At 34.7% G+C, this 14,035-nt stretch overlaps 1 protein-coding gene across 9 annotated transcripts in view; it reads left to right on the plus strand.

The window, feature by feature from the left end:
• The window catches only part of ZNF438 (zinc finger protein 438), a 195,934-nt gene that overhangs the window by 142,755 nt on the left and 39,144 nt on the right, over nucleotides 1-14,035 (plus strand). The gene's annotated exons all lie outside the window — the stretch shown is intronic.

The following is a 14,035-nucleotide window of genomic DNA, read 5'->3' on the forward strand; positions in this document are numbered from 1 at the left end:
CATGCAAAAGAATGAAAGTAGACCACTTTCTTACACCATATACAAAAATAAAATCAAAATGAATTAAAGACTTAAATGTAAGTCCTGAAACCATAAAACCCCTATATTTATTGCAGCATTATTTACAATAGCTGTGATATGGAAGCAAACTAAGTGTCCATTGGTACATTAATAGATAAAGAAGATGTGGTGTATATACATACATGGAATTTTACTTAGCCATAAAAAAGAATGAAATCCTGCCATTTGTGACAACATGGATGGACCTAGAGGATATTACACTAAGTGAAATAAGTCAGAGAAAGACAAATACCCTATGATTTCACTTTTACGTGGAATCTAAAAAACAAAACATGGACAAAGACGTGGTATATATACACAGTGGAATACTACTCAACCCTAAAAAAGAATGAAATCTTGCAATTTGTGACAACATAGATGGACCTTGAGGGTATTATGCTACATGAAATAAGTCAGAGGGAGAAAGTCAAATACCATATGATCTCACTCATAAATAGAAGATAAAAACAAACATAAACAAACACATAGAGACAGAGATTGGATTGGTGGTTACCAGAGGGGAAGGGGAGAGGGAGGAGGGTGAAACGGGCAATTAGGTACATATGTGTGGTGATGAATTGTAATTGGTCTTTGGGTGGTGAACATGATGTAATCTGTACATTAATTGAAATATAATGATGTACACCTGAAATTTATATGTTATAAACCAATGTGACTGCAATAAAAAATAAATAAAAATGAAAAAAATAAAAAACGAAACAAACGAACCAACAAAACAAAACAGAAACAGACTCATAGATACAGAGAATGAACTGGTGGTTGCCTGAGGGGAGTGGTGTGGGGCATTGGGCAAAATAAGTGAAGAGGATTAAGCGGTACAGACTTCCACTTATAAAATAAATAAGTCACGGGAATGTAATATACAACATAGGGAATATAATTGATAATATTGTAATAAATTTGCATGGTGACAGATGGTTACTAGACTTATTGTGGTGAATCATTTTGTAATGTATATAAATGTTGAATCACTTTGCTGTATACCTGAAACTAACATAATATTATACGTCACCTTTACTTTAATTAAAATTAAAACTATCAACAATGCACAAAATGTCTTATAACTATCTTTTCTAACTGCAATGGAGTACATAAAGAACTAGTTCTTTTTTTTTTTTTTTGATGAGGAAGATTGGCCCTGAGCTAACCTCTGTTGCCAGTCTTCCTCTTTTATTATTAAGGAAGATAGTGTCCGAGCTAACAACCATACCAGTCCTCCTCTGTTTTTTGTATGTGGGTCGCCTGCCACAGCATGGCTTGATGAGTGCCTAAGTCCACACCCAGGATCTGAACCCAAGAACCCCGGGCCATCAAAGCAGAGCAGGTGAACCTAACCACTACACCACCAGGCCGGGACCCTAGAAGAACTAGTTCTTAAATTGTTTTCTGTATCTTCTGAGATATTTAAACAAACTGGGATTTCAGTGATTTTTTTCTATTGCCATTTCTTCTTTTAAAATAATGTTGCCATTGTACTTTTTTTCCTCCCACTTTCTTTTTCTTTTGTGTTTGCTACTTATTCATCTTTCCCCTGCTCATTAGTCCCACACAGATGTTGATACCTAATCCTTCTCCTTGCCTAATTTTCCTTCCCACCCACCCAAACTCATCATTTACTGCCCTCTGCCCTCATCTCTCCTCCAGCATTTGTGAGAATTAAAATAAGCCAAACAGAGTCTGTGTGGGTATCCTTCTAGTTTTAGGGCACTAGAGGACACACACAGCTAATATATCCCAGGTGCCAAGCCAGGTAGCTTCCTCTCCCACCTGGTCCCCAGGCCAGGTCTTGGTAAGGAGGTAGAAACCTGAACTGCAAAACAGAAGGGTTGGACAACAAAAAACAAGTGAAAACTGTCCATGACAGATAAGACTCTTGGCTCAGTATTCTACCCATGTGAAGTTTTTCTTCTTAAATAAAGCTTTGTAACAGATATAGTATTTTCTGCAAAAAGAGTCCATGTATGCTTATTAAACTTTTTAGTTAAGCTTTAGGTGAGTGAAAATTCAGGATTTTGAGTGGTTACTTTGTTCTACTAGACCTCTGGTGAATTATTTTGCTCTATGAGAGGATGCAGTACTCTTATTTGGGAAGTTTTATTCGTTAACAAAAAGTACCAAAATAAATTTAGCTAGGGTCACAGTGTTTAATTTAATAGCATTACAATAATAACCACCATAATTAGTTTCAGATTTGCCTGCCTTCCCAGAGGACAAGATTTTTTAGTTTTTTTGATGCCAATTTAAAGCATGAGAAGGACAGGAAAATTAATGTCATGACCTTTATAGCCTGTTTATGGTTTTTTCATGTCATATCCTGAAGCATTTAGGGAGTAGTGTACATCTAAAATAAACCACTTAGTACAGACAGGTAAAAATTGGGTTAATTGGGTTCACCTGATCCTCAGCTGGTAGCACCTCAGTCAAGACACCATTTCATATTAGACAAAGGAGCACCATTTTTATACCATAAAATTATCTTTTAAACTACACCTGTACAGGGCCGGCCCTGTGGCTTGGTGGTTAAGTGCGCGCGCTGCGATGCTGGCAGCCCGGGTTTGGATCCCGGGTGCGCATCGAGGCACCACTTCTCTGTCCATCCTGAGGCCGAGTCCCACATACAGCAACTAGAAGGGTGTACAGCTATGACATACAACTATCTATTGGGGCTTTGGGGGCAAAAAATAAAATAAATAAAATCTTTAAACTACACCTGTACATTCTGTAATGTCTTGAAAAGAAAAACATTTTTTAAAGGCTAGTTTTTCAAATATGCAGGATTCTTTATCCTCCTATTATTTTATCTGCTTTGTCTTTCAATTAGGAAATCACTTGTCTTTTCATTTCCATAGCAGGAATGTGCTGACACCAATGAATGGGCCATGCTCTGTGACACCAATACCCACTTCCTTTGGGTGATGCTGGGCAACAGCACTGTCTCTTACAACTGACTGTTTTTCCCTTTTCTAGTCTGTCAGGGACTTCCCATAAACAGTCACCCTTCTAAACCTTAGAGATGTGAAACTTGTTTTTCATTTTATTGTCAGAGTTTGTGTATTTCAACAAAGAGCAGAGTTTGTATTTTCAGCTAGAGTTGAGAAAAGTAGCTAGGCATACTAGAGTCTTTGAAGCTTTTGGATAGTTGATTGAAAAACTCCTGGGACAATTTTTGCAAATAGTGGTTTGAGGCACTTTCATACGTTGTTGGATAATCAGTACAACTTGTTTGAGTGACAATTTGGCAATATCCATAAAAATTTTAAATCAACCCAGAAATTTCTTACTGTGACTTCATCCTACAGATAGACTTGTACGTTTAGCAAAGATGTATGTATAAGAATGCACACTTCAGCTTTGTTTGTAAGAGCAAAATGCTGAGAACAATCTCATTGTCAATCAATGGGTGACTAGTTAATAAATTAGGGTTCCATGCAGTGAAATACTATACAGCCTTTAAAAAGAACGAAGAGGATCCATAAGTGCTGACATGGAAAGTTCTTGAAAATATGTTAAGTGGCATGTACAATCTACTCTAATTTGGGGAGGGGAGGAAGGGAGACAGAGTATATTTCTATACCTGTTAGCTAATATACACACAGACTGTTTCTGAAAGGGTACCCACAAAGGTGCTAAGAGAAGGGAAATTGTTGGCTCTGAGTAGGGGAATTGGGGTTATGGAATGAGAGGGAGACTTATTCATTTTTATTTAGGTTTTCCCATGTTGGAAGTAATCATTTTATGATAACCTAAATGTTAGAAAAATGCCATCGGGGACAGAGAATAAAAAAAATTTAGGTGATGCTCAAAAGGTAAATCTGTGACTAGAGTGCTCCAGGGAGAAGATTAAAGTTTGAATAATTTTAAAAGAGGAAGAAAAATCACCAGAATCATTTGTTAAGCAGCAGTTCATACACCCACAAGAACATGAAAAATTACAAAGCATGGATGAAGTTAGCAGGAAATAGAGCAGAGAAGTGGTTATTTTTTAATTGAACAGTCATTGTAAAGCTAATTGATGGGATTTTAATTTAATGCAGGAACTGTAGAGAAGGAAAAAGGTAGAGGTGGGAGCAGAGCTAAGACAGAAATGGACCGTACTGGCAGTGTTGTGCGTAGTTTAGAAAGAAAGAGAGGCAGGAGGAAGAAATAGAGTTTGTTGAAAGTACACCAATTGGTCTATGGTAATAAAACCAAAACTCTGTGGCGCTTGGCAGCAGGTAACACGTAAGAGAGAAAAGCAATGTGAGGAATCCAAAATGATCTTAACATTATATCAATTTTCTGTACACCTGCTTAGTTTAAAGATGATGTTGTCACTTAATACAGACGAGAAGAGCAAGAATGATGGAAATATGATCATTTCAAAGTAATGAATTAAATCCAAACTGATTGAAACAGTGCCAGCCAGACTGATTGAAAGGAAGGAAATAAACAATTTCACGATAGGTATCTATATCATGGTTGTGTAAATGATAGCCTCTTTATTTTATGGTATTTGTTTTACTGCTGAGTGTCATTTATTACCAAATGGTACAATTCTTTTTTGAAATGCTTTCATCTTCATCATGATGGTAACCTCACTGGCCTGAACGACTTCTTCATTCTTTTAGCATTGAGAAGCTAGGCTGGAAATTCCAAAGATGCTCTGTTTGATGTAGAAAGAACCAAATATTTTTCTTATATCTGCATCTTTTAAATTTGAATAAATGAGAAATGGAAGGATGCCTATTTGTTAAAACTTGGGTCTTTTTAAACTTAACTAAAATGTCTGAGGCCTTTTAACAGGAAAGCAGCATTGTCAATATATTGTGTTTATAGATTGTGTTGAGAATCATTGTTTCCTAGAACTTGTCTATGGGTGATGATACTTAAAACAATGTTGATGTGTTTGAAAAGCCCCAAGCCTGATACTAGAGAAATTGAAGAAACTAGGACATTTTTTACATTTACCTAAGATTATTTTTAAATCATTTTCGGAGTGGTCCAGTCCTTCAAAAAACACAACCAGGCAATCTGTAGAGATCAAAGGAAATTTATTAATGAGAAAATTAACTTAGTCAATTATCTGTCACTTTAAGTTATAGAATAGTAATGGCAAAATTAGTAAGACATTGCTTTAGATTTCAAAAATCACTATTCATTAAAAAAAAGTCTCAGAATTTTAGAATGTTTTCTGTTGAAAATAAAAGATTTAAATGGTATAAAAAACACTAGGTGGAACTGTGCAGCTGTTGTTAAATAATTTCTAGCACTCTTGTTTTTACAGGATTATTGACATTTATTCATTCAATAAACATTTATTAAACCTTCTTATATACCAGTCACTTCTAGGTTCTGGAAATAGAAAGATAAATATAGCATTGTCCCTGCCATCAAGAAACTCACACATTTAAAGGGAAAACTGACAGATTTAAAGAATGCTACATGCTAAGAGAGAGCCAGTCAAAGTGTGTTGGAAGATAATGGACAGATCAATAGGAATTTCTTGAATTAGCCAGGCAGACATTACAAAGGAGTTGAGTAGGAATTGTATAGCAAGACGGGGAGAGGAGGCCATTCCATGAAGAATCGTGGAGGCGTGTGAGAGCTGGCCTATTTGGCCTGCTTCTGAGATGCAGCTCTTAATAATGTAGTGGTGATAACCACGAGGCCAGTGTGTGAAAGGCCTCCTGTGCTGTGCGCAAGAGGTTGAGCTTTATCTTGTGGACAACAGGGAGCCACTGACGGACTTGAAGCATGGGAAAAACATGATTCGATTTGCATTAAAAAGACTGTTCATGAGCTATTGGATAAGGATGACAGTCGAACTCAATGGAGACACTGGAAGATAAAGTTAAGGAATTTTTCCAGAAAGAGCAAAAATAAAAGATAAAACATGGGAAAAGAAAAAAAAAGTGTAACCATCCAGGGAAGGTAAAGATTTGAATAATAAGAGTTCAAGGGAAAAAGAGCAAAGAAAAGTAAATCAGAAAATTTCAGAAAAATAATTGAAGAAAATATCCCAGGATCTGAAATACAAGAGTTTCCAGATTGAAAAGGCCTACCAAACACTTGGAAAATGGATGAAAATAGACACACTTCATTGTGAAATTTCTAAACATTGTTTCCATAGAGAAAAAATAAAAACAGATTGCATACAAAGGATCACAAATAGCTTCGGATTTCTTAACATCAACATTAGAAACCAGAGGACAGTAGAACAATGTCTTTAAATTTCGATCTGGAATTCTATACTCAGAAAAATTATTAAGCAAGATTTTTGTTGATTGAGAGAGAAATAGAGAAAAATCTTCATCCTTCACAGTGGGACATCAATAGATACTGCCTAAAACTGAGCAATCAAGAAGTAAGATTATAAGTACGTTATTGACAGATATGGAGTTATAAATACTGGAAGAATTAGCTCTAAGAACTGAAAGTGCCTGTGTCTGGGGAAGAGAAGATGAATAAGGTCTAGGGAATCTGATGTACAGTGTGGAGACTATGGTTAGTAATACTGTGTTGTGTTCTTGAAATTTGCTAAGAGAATAGACATGAAGTGTTCTCACCACAACTTAAGTCTTCTCACCACACACACAAAAAGGTAAATATATCAGGTTATAGATATGTTAATTTACCTGACTGTGGTAATCATTTCACAAAGTATACATATATCAAATCATCACACTGTATGCTTTAAATATATACAATTTTATTTGTCAATTATACCTCAATAAATCAGAAATTTTTTTAATTAAAAAGAAAAAGGGGAAAGATTGTTCAAGCTGCATCATAGAGAATAGATTGGAAAGATGTAAGACTGGAGGCAGGAAGACAATTTAAGAGACTCTTCTAACACCAGGAAGCCCTGACCTAAGGCAGTAATGCTGGGGATGGAGCAGAGGCGATGCCTTTGAAAAATACTTGAGAGGAGGCAGGAGCTGCGTTTAGTTTGCAGGTAGCCGACTGGAGATACGTAGTAAGCAGAGAACATTTCACCTTGGGACCTGAGAACTAGAAATATAAATTTAGAGTTGCAGGTAGAGCCATAGGAGTTAGAAGAAATTTTATAGAAAACCTGTGAAGGGAAAGGAAATGAGGGTCTAAGGCTAGAACATGTTTTCCTAAATAAATCTTTATTGAGGTAGAAAAATGCCCTCCCAAACATTATAACCTGCCTGGTCTAGTCATACGTGTAACACATGTTAAGGAATACAAGTATCTATATGTGCATGCATTTTATGAGGATAAATGATTAGATCTTACAGTTGGAAATAATGTATTTCTAAGTATATTCTAGTATATTCCCTTTTTTTCCTTAGAAATGCCAAAGATAGTAATAACCATTTCTTTTCTTTTGGAAAAATCCTGGAGAACTTTATTAACATATATAATACCCTGTTTTGTTTTTCTGTGTGTGTGAGGAAGATTAGCCCTGAGCTAACATCTGTTGCCAATCTTCCTCTTTTTGCTGAGGAAGACTGATCCTGAGCTAACATCTGTGCCCATCTTCCTCTGTTTTATACGTGGGATGCCTGCCACAGCATGGCTTGACGAGCGATTCGTAGGTCTGCGCCCAGGATCAGAACCTGGACTCCCCAGGCCACCAAAGCAGTGCACGCAAACTTAACCACTACGCCACTGGGCTGGCCCCAATACCCTGTTTTGTGAATAGTTTTTTCTTACAATGTATTTTCAACCCATAGCATCTAGTTTAATCTTGTCTTCATCCAAATGGGTTAAGTATTATTATCTCTCCCTTTCTAATTTGGGAAAACAGCAGAAAAGATTAAGTGACTTGTCCAAGGTCACACAATAAGAAGTTTCAGTTAAAACTGTACATCTCCCCGCTCAGTTCACTGATCCTTCCACAATTTTTAACTCTTTGCATACTTGAGATTGGGCGGAAACATGGTCCTGAAAATTAAGGGTCAGTCTAGTCTTTTAGGGTTTTTGGTTTGGAGACAGTAGTGAGCATCTAGCAAGACCACCTTCACAAGAAGTCTAAAAAATTAGGGGAAATAGGACTACTCCCAAAGTTTCCCCAATTCTATGTAGAAAAGAAGTTGGCTTAGAGGGTCTTAAACAAACTAGTCACCAGGATGACTCTGTAAAGAATTTTCCTCTGTCAGTGGCTGACATTCAAAACTATCTGGATTTAAAGTGCTTTTGGTATTGAACTCATTAGCAGTTGTAACCATTTAGGAAAGGAAGAAGATTGTCAAATATTAACACATTATATTAATGCAAATATTAATGTAAGCAGTTAAGAATTTTCTAAGTGGATCAAAATTTATTCTGTAGATTATCTTTCAGCTTTTGTAATCCTTTAGTACCAATTTGAGAATTTTATTATTTGTTTCTTAAATGGGACAGATTGAGGTAGGAATAGCATGTATTACAATTGAGCAAATGATGGATACTACTATGTAGTCAGAATTTATGTACTATAAGCTTATATTATTTGACAATATTGAGGCTTAAGGTGTTTGGGTCCTCTTATTTATGTAAAGATCTTGGAAACATGTACCCTGTCATTGTTTACAAGAGGTAGTTTTTTTAAATCAATGATATATAGTATGACTACTTTGGAAAACAAGCAATTGCTTATAAAGTTAAACATACACTTAATATGTCACCCAGGAATTTTACTCCTAGGCTTTCACCCAAGAGATAGGAACATATTTATCTGCATGAAGACTTAGACACAAATATTTATAGCAATTTTATTCATAAGAGCCAAAAACTGGCAATAACTCAAATGCCCATCAATGGGAGAATGGATAAACAAATTGTATTATGTGTTTATATGATGGAATATCATTCAGCAATAGAAAGGAATGATCCAGTGATACACACAATAAAAGAATACATACTTTTTTATTTATATGAAATGATATGAAATTCTAGAACAGGCAAAACTAATTTATAGTGACAGAAAGCATCAATGATTGCCCGGGGCCAGGGATTAGGGGTGGGGATGACTATAAAAAAGCACAGGGAACTTTTTGAGATAATGAGGGAACTTTTTGCGATGATGTTAATATTCTATATTTTAGAATTCTATATTTTAGGGATTTGTTTTAATCAGGTATGATAATGTTACAGACATAGACTGCCTTCGAAAGAATTTATTACTTACAGTTCCCAAGAGGAGGGGGCATGCCATGCATTTAGGGCCATGTGGGGAAGTTACAGGGTTGGTCAGGAGGCAGGGTTGTAGTTTTCAGTGGATAATTCTTTCACGTCTTTTGTCAGGTTTACCCTTAATTATTTCATATTTTTGATGCTATTAGAGGTGATATTTCAAATTTAAATTTCTGATTTGTTACTTTAATTTCTGATTGTTACTATCATATGAATTAATTTTTGTACTTTGATTTTGTATCCTGTAACCTTGTTAAACTCATTTGTTAGTTTGAGGAGCTTTTTTATAGATTCCATTGAATTTTCTACTTAGACAATCATGCTGTCTATAAATACAGTTTTATGTGTTGTTTCCCAATCAAGATGCATTTTATTCATTTTTGCCGTATTGCACTGGCAAGAACTTCCAATACATAGTGAATAGAAGTGGTGAGAGTGGATATCCTTCTCTTGTTTGTAAACTTAGAGGGAATTCGTTCAGTCTTTCACTGTTTAGCATGAGGTTAGCTGTAGATTTCTCATGGATGTCCTTTACCAGGTTGAGGAAGTTCCTTTCTATTCTTAGTTTTCTAAAAGTTTTTTTTTTTTTATCAGGAATGGGTGTTGGATTTTGTCAAATGTGTTTCCTGCATCTATTGAGATGATGTGTAGTTTTTGTTTTTTCGTTTATTAATATGGTGAATTATACTGCTTTTGAACGTTAAACCAAGTGTGCTTTCCTGGGATAACCCTACATTGTCAGGATGTGTTATATTGTTGGATTTGATTTGCTAAAATTTTGTTTATAATTTTTGCATATATGTTATGAGGGATATTGGTCTGGAGGTTTCTTTTCTTCTAATGGCTTTTTGTCTGGTTTTGATATCTTGATAATGCTGGCCTCACAGAATTAGATAGTTAGAATTCTCTTTCAGTTTTCTGGGAGAATTTGTGTACAGTCATGCATTGCTTAACAACAGAGATATGTTCTGAGAAATGTGTTGTTAGGCGACTCGATTTCATCGAGTGTACTTACACAAACCTAGATGGTAAAGCCTACTACACACCCAAGCTATATGGTACTATTCTTATGGGACCACCGTTGTATATGCAGTCCATCCTTGATAGAAAAGTCGTTATGCAGCACATGACTGTATAATTCGTGTTATTTCTTCCTTAAATATTCAGTAGAATTTACCAAAGAAACCATCTAGGCCTGGAGTTTTCTTCGAGAGAATATTTTTAACTAAGAATTCAATTTTCTTTGAAAATATAGAGCTCACTTCTTGAGTGAGCTTTGATAGTTTGTGTCTTTCAGGGAAATTGTCTATTTTACTTAAATTATCAAATTTATTGCCAAAATGTTGTTTGTAATGATCCTTTATTATCTTTTTTAATAGCAGTAGTATCTGTAGTGGTGACCTCTCTCTCATTCCTGAAATTGGTCATTTGTGTCGTCTTTCTCCTAATCAATTAAGCTCAAAGTTTATCAATTTTATTGATATTCTCAAAGAATCTGCTCTTGGTTTAATTGATTTTTATCTATTTTTCTGTTATCCATTTCCCTCATTTCCTCTCTGATCTCTTATTTCCTTTCTTGTACTTACGTTGAGTTAAATTTGCTTTTTCTGGTTTTTAAGGTGGAAATTGAGGTTGTTGATTTGAGACCTACCTTCTTTTCTAATATAGCTCCTTAGTGCTCTAAATTTTCCCCTATGTATTGCTTTAAAGGAATCACACAAATTTTGGTATAAATGTTTGCGTTTCATTCACTTCAAAACACTTGATAGTTTTCTTTTTGATTTCTTTCTTGACCCATAGGTTATTTTTAAGTGTTTGATTTAGTTAACAAATATTTGTAGATTTTCCAGATAATATTTCTGTTCTTTTGGTTTCTACTTTTATTCCATTGTGGTCAGAGAATAATACATTATATGACTTGAATCCTCTTAAGTGTGTTGAGCCCTGTTTTATGGCCTAGAATATGATCTGTCCATTATGATCTATCCATATCCTTTGTGCCTGGTAATATTCTTTGCTCTATAATCTACTTTTTCTAGTACTAATATAGCCACTCCACTTTGATTTGACTAGTGCTAAGATGATATATCTTTTTCCATCCTTTTACTATTTGTAACCTATTTGTGTCTTTATATTTAAAGTACCTTCCTTATAGGCAGCATATAGTTTGGGTCTTGCTTTTTTATCCAATATATCTGTATCTTTTAATTGGGATATTTAGATAATTTACATTTAATATGATTATTGATAGGATTTAAGTTTTAATCTATCATCTTGCTGTTTGTTTTCTGTTTGTCCCATCTGTTCTTTGTTCTCGTTTTCCATTTTCCCTTGAAAAACTGAATATGTTTATGATTCCATTTTTTTGTTGTTGGCTTATTAGCTAAAATTCTTTGCTTTGTGATTTTAGTTGTTGCTTTGCCATGTATAATGAACATGTTTAACTTATCATAATCTATCTTCCAGTGATTTTGTACCACTTCACCTATAGTATAAGAACCTTACAATAATATACTTTACATTTCTCCCCCTAAACTTTTGTCCTATTGTTATTATACATCTTATTTTTATATATGTTATAAACCCCAGTTTGTATTTTTAATTATTTTTATTTAAACAGTTATATTTTAAAGAGATTTAAATGTTCAGAATAAAGCCTTATATGCTTACCATGTAGTTCCCATTTCTAGTATTCTTTCTTCCTGTATATAATCTGGTATCATGTTCCTTCTGCCTAAAGGACATTATTTAGCATTTCTTGGAGTGTGAGTGGACGTGTGATGAATTCCTTCAGCTTTTGTATGTACAAAAATGTCTTTATTTCTTCTTCATTTTTGAAAGATACTTCCTCTGGACATAGAATCCTAGATTATAGGTTTTTTTCTTCCAGTACTTTAAAGATGTTGCTCCACTGTCTTCTCATTTGCATTGTTTCCAACAAAAAATTTGCTGTCATGCTTAGGATTGTTCCTCTATATGTAATGTATGTTTTCCTCCATCTGCCTTTAAAATTTTCTTTTTTTCACTAGTTTTGAGCAATTTGGTCATGATGGGCTTTGGTGTAGTTTTTATGTTTATTGTGACTCAGGTGTTTTGAGCTTTTTGGATCTGTGTGTTTATAGCTTTACTGAAATTTGGAAAATTTTCTGCCATTATTTCTTAAAATAATTTTTCTGTCCTTCTATCTCTCTCCTCTCCAATTACTGATATATTAGGCTGCTTGAAGTTGTCCTGTGGCTCGCTGATGATCTGTTCATTTTTTTAATCTGTTCTTCCTGAGTTTCATTTTGGATAATCTCTATTACTTCACCTTCAAGTTTGCTAATGTTTTCTTCCAATATATCTAATATGCTGTTAATCCCATCCAGTGTATTTTTCATGTTATATATTATAGTTTTCATCTCTTGAAATTTTATTTGGGTCTTTATTATATCTTTCCTGTCTATACTTAACTTTTTGAACATCGGAAATGCAATTATAGACTTAATGTCCTTGTCTGCTAATTCTAACATCTGTGTCAATTCAGGGTCAGTTTTGATTATTTTCTACATTTTGGCTCATGTTTTCCTGCTTCTTTGTATGCTTGATAATTTTTATTAGATGTCAGGCCATATGAATTTTGCTTTGTTGGGTGATGGATATTTTTGTATTTCTATAAATATTCTTGAGCTTTGTTCTGATACACAGTTAAGACACTTGGAAACGGTTCAGTCCTTTTAGGTCTTGCTTTAGGATTTGTTACTTGAAACCAGACAAATGTTCAGTCTAGGACTAATTTTTCCCCCTTACTAAGGTGAGACCCTTCTTTGTACTCTACCCAATGTCCTGTGAATTAGGAGGTTTTTCAGTCTGGCTGGTAGAAACAGGCAATATTCCTGTCCTTCTGTGGGTGTTGAGCACCTTAGATCTTTCCCTGGCCTCAAGTAGTTTCCTCACTTGCATGTGCTAATTAAGACACAAGTGAATACTTGATGGGAACACTCTTCATTGCTTGCTCTCTTGCTCTCTCTCTCTCTCTCCAGCTCTCTTTTCTCCAGTACTCTGTGAATCTCCACCAGGGTTCTCCCTTCCTACAACATAGTCATAGGGCTCATCCATTTGTTTCCTGTCTCTCAAAGATCAGTCTTTGTGACCTGATGTCCAATGTTTTGAAATATTGTTTCATATATTTTATCTATGTTTTGGTTTTATTTTTTTTACTATACTTGCTTTTAGGCAATTTCATAGAGAATTGGACCCTCAAATTGGCAAGTACAGTGTTTTAACAGTCTAAACTGGTTGTTTTAGGCAGGAGTGCAAATCTGGTCACTTGTTACACAGTGTTGGCTGGAAGCAGAAGGCATGTCTTTTAATTTTGCCTAATTTTCTATTTTAAAAAAATTTAAAATTTTAAATGGAAAAATTCATCAGTCTTTACCTTAATGGCTTCTGTCTTTGGTGTCATGCTTAAACACTTCTATGTTTGAAGGCTTATAAAAATATTTACCTATACTTTTTCAAGAACTTTATCTTATTTTTACATTCAAATAGGTTATTAATGTGGAACCCCATATTACAGACAGTTTGGAAAGTAGCTAAAATGGAGGGAAGAACACCTGTAATTCCATCACCAAACACAATGCCAATATACGTATTAACATATTTCCTGCCATGTATTTTCTATGCCTTTGTTTTTTATATAGTTGTAATCCTAGTGTCTATGTCATTTAGTATATGCATCCAATGCATTATATCATCATTTTCCATGTTGCTACATAATCTTCATAATTGCATTTTAATGACTGAATTATATTTCATCAAATGATTATGTTGCACTTATATTACCTTTACC

This window comes from Ceratotherium simum, chromosome 32 (genome assembly GCF_057802395.1).
Source record: "Ceratotherium simum simum isolate JZ-2026a chromosome 32, ASM5780239v1, whole genome shotgun sequence".
NCBI classification, from domain to species: domain Eukaryota; kingdom Metazoa; phylum Chordata; class Mammalia; order Perissodactyla; family Rhinocerotidae; genus Ceratotherium; species Ceratotherium simum.